The sequence below is a fragment of the Felis catus genome, chromosome B1 (genome assembly GCF_018350175.1).
Source record: "Felis catus isolate Fca126 chromosome B1, F.catus_Fca126_mat1.0, whole genome shotgun sequence".
Lineage (NCBI taxonomy): Eukaryota > Metazoa > Chordata > Mammalia > Carnivora > Felidae > Felis > Felis catus.
Window position 1 is genome coordinate 107,926,054 of NC_058371.1, and position 14,596 is coordinate 107,940,649.

At 34.7% G+C, this 14,596-nt stretch overlaps 1 long non-coding RNA gene across 4 annotated transcripts in view; it reads right to left on the minus strand.

Moving 5' to 3' along the window:
- The window catches only part of LOC123384970, a 476,510-nt gene that overhangs the window by 149,010 nt on the left and 312,904 nt on the right, over window positions 1–14,596 (minus strand). For 3 of the 4 annotated variants that reach the window (XR_006596840.1, XR_006596841.1, XR_006596842.1), the window contains exon 5: window positions 12,156–12,202. This is a non-coding gene — a long non-coding RNA (uncharacterized LOC123384970). The remainder of the gene's footprint in view (window positions 1–12,155; window positions 12,203–14,596) is intronic. The other variant, XR_006596843.1, reaches the window with a different exon arrangement.

Here is a 14,596-nt window from a genome sequence, read left to right on the forward strand (position 1 = left end):
ATTTTGGTTGCAACTGCTGTTACACTGACTGTCCATGATCAATGTGAGCATTTAAGTAAAGTAGCTCTACTCCTCTATACCATAATTGGGCAGGGAAATTTTTTTCCCCTGAATTCTCATTAGTGAACACATCAACTCTCTCCTACCCTGTCTCTGTCTCTCAGACACACACACACACACACACACACACACACACACACTCCATTAACCTGCCACAGGTCCTGCAATTTAAGAGGTTCCTGCCAATCATGGAACCTAGCCCAAATGTCAGATGTCATTATCTTGGGGATACCTTCATTAAACAAAATCTATCAACATGTATCCCTTCTCTTCTATATCCCTGATGAATTCCTATGAATGGGTCAGGACTCCCACATAAAGGCTTGTATAAGGATAATCTCCAGGGTGTCATTAACTTCTCTTTGAGACTGAAACATAATATCCATTAGTATAACCTTGAGACAAATGAGGATCATACAATACACAAAGATCTGTCCATTCTAGTTATTTATTTATCCTAAGATTCTCCTCCAGCTGCAAGAACAAAACAAATTAATACAATAAAGTGTCCCATTACATTCATATTCCTCTGGCTGGCAGAAGCATATGCTCAGAGAATTTCAGAGCTGATAAGATTGAAAGGGTTATTGACTCCAAACCCCTTATTTCACACATGAAGAAACAAAGCCTTGGAGAAGTTTAAAAACTTCTCAAGATCACATAAGAAGTTAGTTCCAGAAACTTTCTCTCAATGAAATGCCTTTCTTGTATTCATTCATTCATTTATGTGTACAGCATATTGTTAAATATTTATTCAAAACAACTTGCCAGTATATGATTAAATAATTAACTTATCAGAAGTCAGACCAGATGGAAGTCTTAAAAATATGAAAAAGAGAATTTGTATTTAAATAGCTTGTTATTGGGAAAAACAACAACAACAACAACAACAAACTATGCTGTGTGTGGCATGTCAAATTTCATTTTTAAGCCTTATTGTATTTATGAAAAGATAAATTCCAAAGTAATTTACAGAAGTTTGGATTAGCTCTTGCTTTGTTTGTTCATTTGTTTTACTAGTTTTAAAGTGGAGTAAAACAGGAAGTGAGGGCAATCTGGCTGCAACACCTGTCACCCTATTGATCTCCAGGGTTGATGCAGCTGATCTGGCTGGCTAGACAGGAGTCACTGTCCTCCTTCACCACTCCATGTGTGTGCTTCCCAAAGCTGTGTGCTCGAAGAGGTTGACCTTCCCTGATAGAGGAGGGCCACTCTTGGATCAGGGGTTTAATTTAAAATAGATGATAGATAGATGGATGGATGGATGGATGGATGGATAGATAGATAAAGTGGAGTAGAACAAAGTCCACATTTCATTGCTGCTCAATCTGCAGCAATGGCATTGACATTTCAGTAACATTCAAATCACACCTGGCAACACTGTGAAACCAAGTTGGTTATCACATGGTCACGTTTTAGGCTTTAACAACATGTGGTTGTCATTTTTAAGAAAGATGAAAAACACTGAGTGCAATATAAGGGAACCAATGCTAAAGAGAAAACATAATAATTTTGTGGGGAGTTCGTATGGAATTATCAATTGAAAATGCTTGGATAGGATGTTTTATCTAGAGATATTTGTCAGTATCTTGAAAAGGAATTTGCCACTTGATTACATGCAGTTAAATATTTAATTTGTTATTAAAGATTTCCTTTTTTTGACCTTGGTACTCAAAAGCTTTTTTTTGTTGTTGTTTTTTTCATTAAAAAAAAAAACATTGTGATGTGTAGCTTTTACATTTCAGAGTTTTGAGTTAAAAGGCCTTTTTTAATATTGGCTAAGACTCAACAACACACCTAAACTAAATGAAAAAAATAAAGAAAAAATGATGACTACATAATATGGCAATACAAAATATAGTTTAAATGAGATTAAGATCCATTTTGACATTAAATCTGAAGGTGATAAAAAACAGTATTTCAGATTAATTATAAAACTTATCTAATATATGTAGAAATGTCCAAATTTTCCTGCACACATGAAGCATTAATAATAATATTAATTAACTTATTATTTACTATGAGCTAAGCATTGGATTAAGAATTTTAGATGAACTATCTTTTAGGGTACTATGATTAGTTACATTTCCTTTCCAAATGCACAGATGAAGAAACTGATTTAAATGGCTAAACAACTTGGCAATTTTCATAAAAATAAGAATCAGTAGAAATATTGTACAGTGATTGAAATCCTGATTGTTTGACTCCAAAGCCCACACTTTAACTAATGTGCAATACTACATGTTCATAAAATAAATATAAACATTTATTTCTCCTCATATCTGATTATATAAATCTTAATAACAAATTATTGAGAAAATATTGACTAGAAAACAATGTGCTGAAATTATTTTATCAATTTGGAAATACCATAAATCAAGAGCATATAGATGATAGATACATAGATAGATGTATATAGATTCACAGATAGGTGAGTTCTACCTTGGACTAAATCTCCTGGATGATGTTTCCTAAGGAAATGAAAGGAAATTATGTATATATAAAGAAGTCAAAACCTTAAACCACAACGAGAGAAAAAGTGAAAGAGGAAAAGAAAGAGAGAGAGAGGAAGGAAGGAAGGAAGGAAGGAAGGAAGGAAGGAAGGAAGGAAGGAAGAAAAAAATTGTTAACAATTCTGAAATATCACCTGAGAGGAATTAGATTAATAAGCTATAGGTTAATAAATATTTTGAGGGAAGAGGTAAGATGGCTGAGTAGTAAAGAGATCTTGAACTTTTCCCTCGAACACAGCTAGATCAACATCAAACCATTTTGCACTCCTAGAGAATCTGAGGATTGACAGAAAAATCTGAGTAATTTGAGGGAGAGAACACAGCAGGTTCCTGGTGCAGAGAGGTAAATTGGGGGAGAGAAGAGCCGTGGAGCCCCAGAGGGGAGGGAGTCATTTTCACAGAGAGGAGAAGGACAGAGGGTGAGAGAGAGCAGTGCATGGGGTCTGCCCAAGAAAGCATTCCCCCTTAAAGCAGCTAGAGAGAAAAGAGTAAAAACACACGCAGGAGACTGCACACGAAAACTGTTTCCCAGAACCACTGACAGGGGAAAGAGGATACCACCAGTTTTTTTTATAAACAGCATAGCACAGAGTCTTAAATTTCAGAGATTAACACCTGGTGGTGCTTAGGTGAGGAAGCAGGGCGGAGTCCTGGGAGTGGGCAGCACAGTCTGAGGATGCCCTGGGTTGCAAGGGAGAAGCAGTTCTCCTGTTTGGAGTGCATTTGATAGACGTGATACTGCTTTTCCATGGGCAAAAGACCTGGCAGGCGCCATCAAGCTTCCCCATGAACCATATAGAAACAAAGACACCAGCTGAGGGCAGCAAACCCTGGTGCTGACTGTGTATTGTGATTTACTATAAACTTTGAGCTGCTGCTGCTGTGAGGTGGTATGACCATTCCCTGGGACAAGCTGGCCCTGGCCACAGTGTGGCCATACCCTCCCCCAGAAGATCAACTTGGGTTTGAACTGCAAGAGTCACTGAAATGTGTCTGTGTGTGTGTGTTTCTTTTTTTAATTTTTTAAAATGTGTTTTGTTTGTTTGTTTGCGACAGAGCACGAGCTAGGGAGGGGCAAAGGCAGAGGGAGACACAGAATATGAAGCAGGCTCCAGACTCTGAGCTGTCAGCACAGAACCCAATGTGAGGCTCAAACTTGTGAAGCACCAGATCATGACCTGGGCCAAAGTCGGATGGTCAACCAACTGAACCACCCAGATACCCCATGAAGTGTGGGGTTTTAAACACAGCCATGCCTGAGATAAAACTCTGGAGAGAGATGCCTCCTGGTAGATGGACAGCCTGTACACAGACAGGGGGAAGGCAGGGAGCTGACAGAAGCAGGGGACACAGGAAGGGTGACCGATCACATCTTTGAGGGCATGAACTTCCTTCTCTGGAGACTTGAGAGTGAGGTGAAGCCATTTTCACCATTAGCCCACCAACACTGATGGACCCCAGTGAGCTAAACAGTGCCACCAAGCTGAGAACAGAGCCATTACACCAAGCCCTGCCTTCCTGTGCCCTCCAGGTACATCTCCATAGGGCAAGTCCACCTGAGAATCAGAGCAGCAGGCCCCTTCACAGGGAGACCAGCACAAATCCCTTCTACCTGCTTAGTCTACTGACTGCAGACTGCTGCAAAGTTAAAGCTCTAGGGGAAACTGGATCTAGCTTTATTTGGTTTTGTTTGTTTGTTTGTTGCTATTGTTGCTTCCATGTTTGTTATTGTTGTTTTATTTTCTTTTGTTTCTTGGGAACAGAAAGAGCATTTTAAAAATTTCTCTCTTTTAACCCCCTTTTTTTTTCTATCAGGCTTCTCTTAACAAGCAGATCAAAACACACCTAGGATCTAGTTTCCTTTATTTGATTTAAAAAATTATTTAATTTTATTATTATTGCTATTATTATTATTTTCTTCCTCCAAAATCACAAGACAGAGGAATTCCCCTGAAAAGAAAGAACAGGAAGAAATAATAGCCAGGGAGTTAACCAATGCAGATATAGGTAAGATGTCTAAGCTAGAATTTAAAACAATTATAAGGATACTAGCTGGTCTTGGAAAAAAAAAAAAAAAGCATAGAAGACACCAGAGAATCCCTTTTTGCAGAGATAAAAGAACTAAAATCTAGTCAGGCTGAAATTAAAAATGCTATAACCAAGATGCAAACCCAAATACAGACCATAAAAATAAGGATGGATGAGGCAGAGGAATGGCTTAACGATATAGAAGATAACATTATGGAAAATAATGAAGTTGAAAAGAAGAGGGAAACAAAAGACAGGGATCGTGAAAGTAGACTTAGAGAACTCAGAGGCTTGTTAAAAATGTAATAACATTCGTATCAGGGGAATACCTGAAGGTATCATAGGAGTCTCTGAAGATGAAGAGAGAGAAAAGGGGGCAGAAGGTTTATGTGAACAGATTATAGCTGATAGCTGAAAACTTCCATAATCAGGGGAGGAACCCAGACATCAAAATCCAAGAAACACAGAGAACTCCTATTGAATTCAACAAAATTCAGCCATTGCCAAGACATACCATAGTCAAATTCACAAAATACACAGAATCCTGAAAGCAGCAAGGGAAAAAAGTCCTTAACCTGCAAGGGAAGACAAATCAGGTTTGAAGCATATTTTTCCATAAAACTTGGCAGGCCAGAAGGAGTGGCAATGTGCTGAATCAGAAAAATATGCAGCCAAGAATACTCTATCCAGCGAGGCTGTCTTTCAAAATAGGAGAGATAGTTTCTCAGAAAAACAAAAACTAAAGGAGTTTGTGATCACTAAACCCACCCCCATAAGAAATTTTAAGGGGAACTCTTTAAGTAGAGGAGGAAAAGAAAAAAAATACCAAAAGCAACAAAGACTAGAAAGGGCCAGAGAGCATCATCTACCAGTAAAACAACTGCGCTAAATTCATATATTTCATATCTTTTTTAATATTTTTATTTATTTTTGAGACAGAGCATGAGTAGGGGCGGGGCAGAGAAAGAGGGAGACACAGAATCTGAAGCAGGCTCCAGGCTCTGAGCTGTCAACACAGAACCCGACGCGGGGCTCGAACTCACAGACCGTGAGATCATGACTTGAACTGAAGTCGGACGCTTAACCGACTGAGCCATCCAGGAGCCCCTACATTCATATCTCTCAATAATCACTCTTAATGTAAATGGACTAAATTCTCCTAACAAAGATGCAGGGTATCAGAATGGATTAAAAGAAAAAAAAAAGATTCATCTATATACTGCCTACAAAAGGCCCATTTTAGACACCTGCAAATTGAAAGTGAGGGGATGGAGAACCATCTATCATGCTAACGAACATAAAAGAGAAAGCTAGAGTAGCCATACTTATATCAGTCTTTGTAAAACAAAGACTGTAACAAAAGATGAAGGTCATTATATCATAATTAAGAGGTCTCTCTATCAATAAATATTTATGCTCCCAACTTGAGAGAAACCAAATATTTAAATCAATTAATAACAAACATAAAGAAACTCATTGATAATAATACAATACAATAATAGTAGGGGACTTTAACAGCCCACCTACAGCAATGGACAGATCATCTAACTCAACAAGGAAATAATGGCTTTGAATGACACACTGACCTGGTTGGACTTAACAGATATATTCAGAACAAGTCACCCAAAAGCAGCAGAAAACACATTCTTTTCAAGTGCGCATGGAACATTCTCCAGAAAAGATCACATACTGGGTCACAAATCAACCTTCAACAAGTACCAAAAATCAAGATCATACCATGCATATTTTCAGATCACTATGCTATGAAGCCACCTACAAGAAAAATGTTGGAAAGCCCACCAAATATATGGAGGTTAAAGAAGATCCTACTAAAGAATGAATGGCTTGTGGGGCATCTGTGTGGCTCAATCAGTTAAGCCTGTGACTCTATATCAGTTCACAATCTTGCAGTTCATGAGTTTAAGCTCTATGTCAGGCTCTGTGCTGACAGCTCAGAGCCCGGAGCCTGCTTTGGATTCTGTGTCTCCCTCTCCTCACCCCTGCTTGCACTCTGCTTCTTTCTCTCTCAAAAGTAAATAAACATTAAAAATCTTAATGAATGAATGGGTTAACCAGGAAATTAAAGAAGAAATTAAAAACTATATACATGAAAGCAAATGAAAATGAAAACACAATGGTACAAAACCTTTGGGATGCAGCAAAGGCAGTTCTAAGAGGGAAGTATTCTGCAATTCAGGCTTATCTAGAGAAGCAAGAAAGTTCCCAAATTCACAACTTAACCTAATGGAGCTAGAGAAGGGATAGCAAATAAAACATAAAGCCAGCAGAAGAGGGTAATAATAAATATTAGAGCAGAAATAATTGATATAGAAACAACAACAACAACCAATAGAAGAGATGAAGACTAAGAGTTGGTTCTTTGAAATAATAAACAAAATTGATAAACCCCTAGCCAAACTTATAAAAATTATTAAAATCACAAATGAAAGAGGAGAGGTCACAACCAACATGAAAAAATACAAAGAATTATAAGACAATACTATGAAAAATTATAAAGCAACAAACAGGGCAATCTGGAAGAAATAGACAAATTCCTAGAAACTCACAAACTACCAAAACTGCAACAGGAAGAAATAGAAAATTTGAACAGACCCATAATCAGCAAATAAATTGAATAAGTACTCAAAAATCCCTCAAAAAGGGTCCTGGGCCAGATGGCTTCCCAGGGGAATTCTACATGTTAAAGAAGAGTTCATACCTATTCTTCTCAACTGTTCCAAAAAATAGAAATAGAAGGAAATCTTCCAAACTCATTCTATGAAACCAACATTATCTTGATTCCAAAACCAGACAAAAATCCCACTAAAAAGGAGAATTACAGTCCAATATCCCCAATGAACATGGATACAAAAATTCTCAACAAGATATTAGGAAATTTAATTCAACAGTACTTTAAAAGAATTATTCAAGTGGGATTTACTACTGGTCTTCAGGGGTGGTTCAATATTTGCAAATCAATCAATGTGATATACCACCTTAATAAAAGAAAGGATAATAACTATATGATTCTTTCAATAGATGCAGAAAAAGCATTTGACAAAATATAGCTCCATTCTGGACAAAAACCTGCAACAAAGTAGGGATAGATGGAACAAACCACAACATCAAAAGGCCGTTTACAAAAGACCCACAGCCAATATCATTCTGGGGAAAACCTGAGAGCCTTTCCCCTACATTCAAGAACAAGACCAGGAGGTCCATCACCATTACTATTTAACATAGTACTAGAAGTCTTAGCCTCAGCAATCAGACAACAACAACAACAAAAATTTAAAAAAGAATCCATATTGGCCCAGATAGAGTTAAACTTTCACTATTTGCAGATGGCATGATACTCTATGTATAAAACTCAAAAAGATTCCACCAAAAAATTGCTAGAACTGCATGAATTCAGCAAAGTTGTAGGGCATAAAATCAGGGTGCAGAAATCTGTTGCATTTCTATACACCAGTAACAAAGCAACAGAAAAGAAATCAAGGAATCGATCCCATTTGCAATTGCCCCCAAAATAATAAAATACCTAGCAATAATCCTAACTAAAGAGGTAAAAGATCTATACTATTAAACTATAGAACACTTGTGAAAGAAATTTAAGAGGACATGAATTAATAATAATAATAATAATAATAATAATAATAATAATGTTAAAATGTCTATACTACCCAAAGCAATCTACACATTTAATGCAATCCTATCAAAATACTATCAGAATTTTTCACAGAGCTAGAACAAACAATCCTAAAATTTGTATGGAACCACAAAAGACCCTGAATAGTCAAAGCCATCCTGAAAAAGAAAAACAAAACTGGAGGCCTCCTGATTCTGGATTTCAAGCTACATTGCAAAGCTGTAATCATCCAGACAGTATGCTACTGGCACAAAAACAGACACATAGATCAATGGAACAGAATAGAAAATCCAGAGATGAACCTACAACTATATGGGGAACTCATCTTTGAGAAAGCAGAAAAGAATATTCAATGGAAAACAGACCGTCTATTCCCAGTGTTGGGGAAACTGGATGGTGACATGCAGAAGGAAATTCGACCACTTTGTTACACCATATGCAAAAATAAATTCAAAATGGATGAAAGACCTAATTGTGAGACATGAAATCATGAAAATCCTAGAGGAGAAAATAGGTAGCAATCTCTTTGACCTTGGCTGGAGCAACTTCTTACTAGACAAGTCACTGAAGGCAAGGGAAACAAAAGTAAACAGGAGCTATTGGGACTTCATCAAGATAAAAAGCTTCTTCATGGCAAAGGAAACAACAAAACTAAAAGGCAGCCTATGCTATGGGAAAATAAATCTGCAAATGACATATCAGATAAAAGGTTAGTATCCAAAACCTATAAAGAACTTATCAAACTCAACACCCAGAAAACAATAACCCAGTGAAGAAGCTGGCAGAAGACATGAATGGACACTTTTACAAAAAAGACATCCAGATGGCTAACAGACATATGAAAAGATGCTCAACATCACTCATCACAAAGGAAATACAAATCAAAAACATGATGAGATACCACTTCACACCTACCAGAATGGCTAAGATTAACAACACAAGGAAGAACAGGTGTTGGCAAGAATGTGGAGAAAGGGGAACCCTCTTACACTGTCGGTGGGAATGCAAACTGGTGCAGCCACTCTAAATAACAGTATGGAAGTTCGTCAAGAAACTAAAAATAGAATTACCCTTTGGTCCAGCAATTGCATTCCTAGGTATTGACCCAAAGAATACAAAAATACTGATTCTAAGGGGCACATGCACCTCAATGTTTATAGCAGTATTAGCCAAACTGCCAAACTATGCCAAACTATGGAGGGAGCCCAAATGTTCATTGACTGATGAATGGATAAAGAAGATGTGGTACACACACACATGCACACACACACATAATGGAATATTACTCAGCCTTCAAAAAGAATGAAATGTTACCATTTGCCATGATATGGATGGAGCTAGAATGGATTATGCTAAGCCAAATAAGTCAATCAGAGGAAGACTAAAACCTGAAACCAGTATTCAACTGTATGTTAACTAAAATTTAAATAACAAAAAAAAAAATACATTTTTTGGTAAACCTCACATACTATTCAAAATTCAGTATTTCCCTTCTATAAATGTTCTTACAGAAAACTGAGCCTCTTCCTGCCATTATTTCCCATGTTAAATGCATATATTTGGTAATTTGGTAATTTTATACTGTTTGCAGTATCCTCTCAGAATCTTACAGTAAGTGCAGTCTAATGATATTCTGTAATTTCTTAACAAAACTAATATGGAGAAAATAAATGAACTCTAATTGGGAAATATAACTGGCAGAAGTTTTTTGGTTTTTTTTTTGTTTTTTGTTTTTTTTTTTTTTTACAGCCATATGTAAGGACTTGGGAATATGTGGTATTCCAAATTTTTAAAGGAATAACTAAAAGTCTTCCTTTTTAAATTTATAGAACTGAATGGAGTATTTGAAAGGGTGTACTAATACTACTATTGCTAATAACAATAATGACAAGAGTCAATAATAAGCTAAAAAATTGCTTGTTCTCAAATTTTCCACTTTGATTTTCTAGCAAATGGTTACATTTATTGCAAAATTTGCATAATGATAAGATCAGCATTATCTAAGGATGCATTTTTTGTGGTCCTCTAATTTTGTTTTTAAATTCCACCTGTAATAGCACTAGATGCTAATGGTTTCCAGGAAAAATAGGTCACCATCATTAGATAAAACTTTCTTACCTTTTCCTCCAGAAATTATTTTTTCTACTTTTATCAGAGGAAGCTGTGGCAAATATAGACAGCTAACATTAATCTTTGTGCAATAAATGGCATATTAATGAAACAGAAATAACCTGAGTAGACTGTCATGAAGTAATTTGTAAACATTATAGTATCGGATCAAACACAATTAATTCAAAGAACAATTAAAGGTATTGAGTCCTATATTTAGTTTCTGAGAATAAAATAACATTTTAAAACTTATTGGCAAAGTTTCCTTAATAAAATGAAAAGAATCCTAATTTTTTAACGCCACTACTTTTCCTATCAGTTTTTTTCTATGTACCATTATTACATACTAAATATTACAATGGAATTTGAATACTGCCTTTGTATACTTCAAGACCTTCTCCATATTGACGTCAGCAAAAACAAACTCAAAGTAGAAATGTATATACTGAACAAACGTAAAACCAGCTAATTTAACTTATTTAGTCATTAGAAACTTTGTTAGAATTTGGAATATTTTATACAATTATACATGCCAGAAGGTGGCACCAAAAGACTCAAGTTCAGATTATCTTTATTAATAAATTCCTAAGATTTCTCTATATTTGGATGCCTAAGTGTGGGAAAATAGCAACGCAAATGTTTATTAAAATTATAAAAGTAATATATACCTTTTAAGATTCTGCTTAATGCTGAAAGAAATAGTCTAGTTTTTACTTCAGTTATGGCACTGCAGAATTCTAACAGTGTATATGCTCGTTCTTAAAACTTTATATGTATTTCTGATCTCTTTAATAGTAATTACTTGTAGGGGCACCTGGGTGGCTCAGTCCTTTAAGCATCCAACTTTGGCTGAGGTCATGTTCTCATGGTTGGTAGGTTTGAGTCCTATATCAGGCTTTCTGGTGTCAGCACAGAGCCTGCTTTGGATCCTCTGTCTCCCAATCTCTCTGCCCTTCCCCTGCTCATCTGCACATGCTCACTCTCTCTTTCTCTCTCAAAAATAAACATTTACTACTACTACTACTACTACTACTACTACTAATATTTATAATAACTTACAAATAGTCAAATGGTAGTCCAAATACCTAAGGAAAGTATCATGTCTTATCAATGAAGTATTTTTAATATCATGCAATTTAATTTTCTGTTATGAAACTTCAGCCATACCAGTTAGTTTTATCACTTTAAAGATATACCCAAAGTCACATTAAGGGAAAATAATTTCCAAGCTCCATCAATATTATCAGTAATTTATCATTCCTTTTCACTGTTTTTCTCTTGGGAGGTAGTTAAGGTCTGTGATCAGGTGCTCAAGTTCTAATGTCAGAACATGTGAGTTTGAATTCTTGTTTTGTCACTTAGTAGCTGTGTGATCTTGGGGAACTTAAATTCTCTTGACACCTCTCTCACTTTCCTCTCTCGGTCTCTCTCTCTCTCTCTCTCTCTCTCTCTCTCTCTCTCTCTTACTCTCTCTCTCATTTCTTAAGCTTAATTTTTGAAAGGGTTACAGTGGAACTTGAATAATATACACACTTAAAGTGCTTAGACAATTCTCAGGACCTTGTAAGCATTCAATAAATATTAGGTGTCAATCATATTTCAAATAGAAGTGTTCCCCTCTGAAAGTTATTCTCAAAGATGCTTTAATCTTAAATTCCCAAATAATAAAACTTCTTGATTAGAGATCATACAAGTAAACATTATCTGATTGGCTTCTCAGTACAGAAAACTACATTGATTTTTTAACTTATTCTCCCAATTGCCACAAATATAAATATATAAGTATTTTAACATACCTCTACAAAGAAGTCTTGAAAAGATTTATGCCTGAGCACTCACCTCTCTATAAAATAGACAAACAGAAAAATATATGGAGAAATAAAATTTAATCAATGACAATGTTTATGAAATCAAAAACTATGTTAATTCAGGCAGAGAAAGAAAATTTAGCAAGCCATATTTAATAATGAGTTCTGTATACAAGATAAGTAATATTTTTACTGAATTATATATATAATTATGTATATAATATTACATATATATTATATATAATAATATACTATATACATATATAATACATATATATATAAATACATGTATATATATAAATATATACATATTTAACTGATGTGTGGGGCTATGAATATATAGCACATTTATCTTTGGAACATAGACATCAAAACTTGGAACACTGAAACTCTAAGATACTCTAATACATTAGGTAAATAGGTTGTAGGGAGACATAAAACTATTCCATTTGCATGTAAAATCATATTGCTCTATAAAATGGAAAGAACAAATGTACACTATTTACAAAACATATATTTGCAAAACAAAGGCCTACTGAAGTAGTTGAAACAAAAAAAAATCTAATCTTCTAGTCTGTCAGTCTCAAAAGACACAATTGTTCATTTTGTCTCCATAAAAACATATCTTAATAATAAAAATAGAGAAGAGACAGGAGACAAACATACTATCACTAGAAAGAAACGAAGAACTATTTCTATAGCAAGAACATGATTTATAACCATAGCATATTATCACCTTATCAACCTTTCTCTCTGTTCTAGAAGATTCTAAATTCAACACACCTTTATTAGCATAGCATAGAAAACCAAAGTTCATAGTTGATTATTACATCACTTATAAATCAAGTTATAGTCTATTTATTTTTACCAGTAAGACAATAGGACTTGAATTAGTGTTAGGTTAATTTCAAGAGGTATAGAGACTCAGCTCAAATAAATATTCCTGGTTCAAATTGGCTTTTGAAAGCTTCTTGAAACAGTCACATTATTCTGCCATGTTTCTTGCTATTAATTATGGAAATTTTCATATGTGTACATACAAATGTTTATAATATACTTTCATGTATGCCCCACACTTTTTTTGCATATCCCTTAGAATTTCCAATAAAAATCCTATTAACCAAACCTTTCTCTAATCCTTTAACACCACTCTACACTATAAAATGAAACTTTTGAGGATTCTGCCTTAAGGGCTGTCATTTTAAACCTGTCATGTCTGTACCACACTTTTAACAAAGATAGTTGAAGATGGGCTTAAATATGCACAATTTTATTTTTTAATTACACCACAACAAAGCTAAAAAGAAAAGACAAACTTCATTTCAGAGCAAATTTTTTTTTGCCTTTATGGCAAATTTGAAATGCTTATTTTTGGTGGTAGATTCCTGGGTTTGCTGGTTGGATGTTCATTTACTGTATTTTTGTTTTGTTTTTAATTTAACCCAAAAGAAATGCCAATCATGCTAATAAAACTTCTATTTACCTTTAAATATTTCCCGGGTGCAGAGACATGTTATGAGTTTTATATAAGGCATCTAATTGATGCTAACCTGAACAACTGTTATATTATTTAGAAATGTTTTATTCCCATTTTACAGATAAAAAGTCTAAGCCATGGAGGGTGTATGTGACTTAAGGTCATTAAGTTAGTAAGGCAAAGACAAAGCATTTATAAACAGAATTGTCTAAAATCAAAGCATATGTTTAGATACTACATTATCGTATCTTGACCTGAAAGATATTCTCCTATCTTCTTTTCCAAAAAGATTTGTTTTTAAGAATCTGCTTCATAAATAATATATTACAATATTGGTTATTTGTCCTGTTCTCCATTTAACATGGGGGTTTAAATAGTCATAGACAGCTTCTATACATTGCTATATGCAAACTAAAAGTGCATTAAATAATGTAAGTTAGATAATCTAATATAATACCAAATAGAATTAGTTATAAGTCAGTCTCAAAGAGTTGTTTTAATGATACAGATGATTTTATCCTTTCAGTATAATAACTTCTTTGCTCAGCTCAAATAAGATCTCCTTCTATGTTTCCTTATAAGAATTCTATAATTTTAGTTATTATATTTGGATCTTTGATGATTTTGAGTTCATTTTTTGTACAAGGTGAGGTAAGGTCTGACTTCCTTCTTTGGAATGTGACTATTCATTGTCTCAACACTATTTATTGAAAGGTTATTCTTTCCTTATAGAATGGTCTTAAAACCTCTGTTGAAGATCAATTTATCAAATATATATGGGTTCATTTCTGGACTCTCAATCCTATTCCATTGATGTATCTGTTTATCCTTTTGATTACTCTTGCTTGATTTGTAGAAAAACTTGAAATCTGGAAATATGACTTCTACTTTGTTCTTTTTTCAGGGCTGTTTTTTTTTGTGCTTTCTATATGAATTTTAGAACAAGCTTATC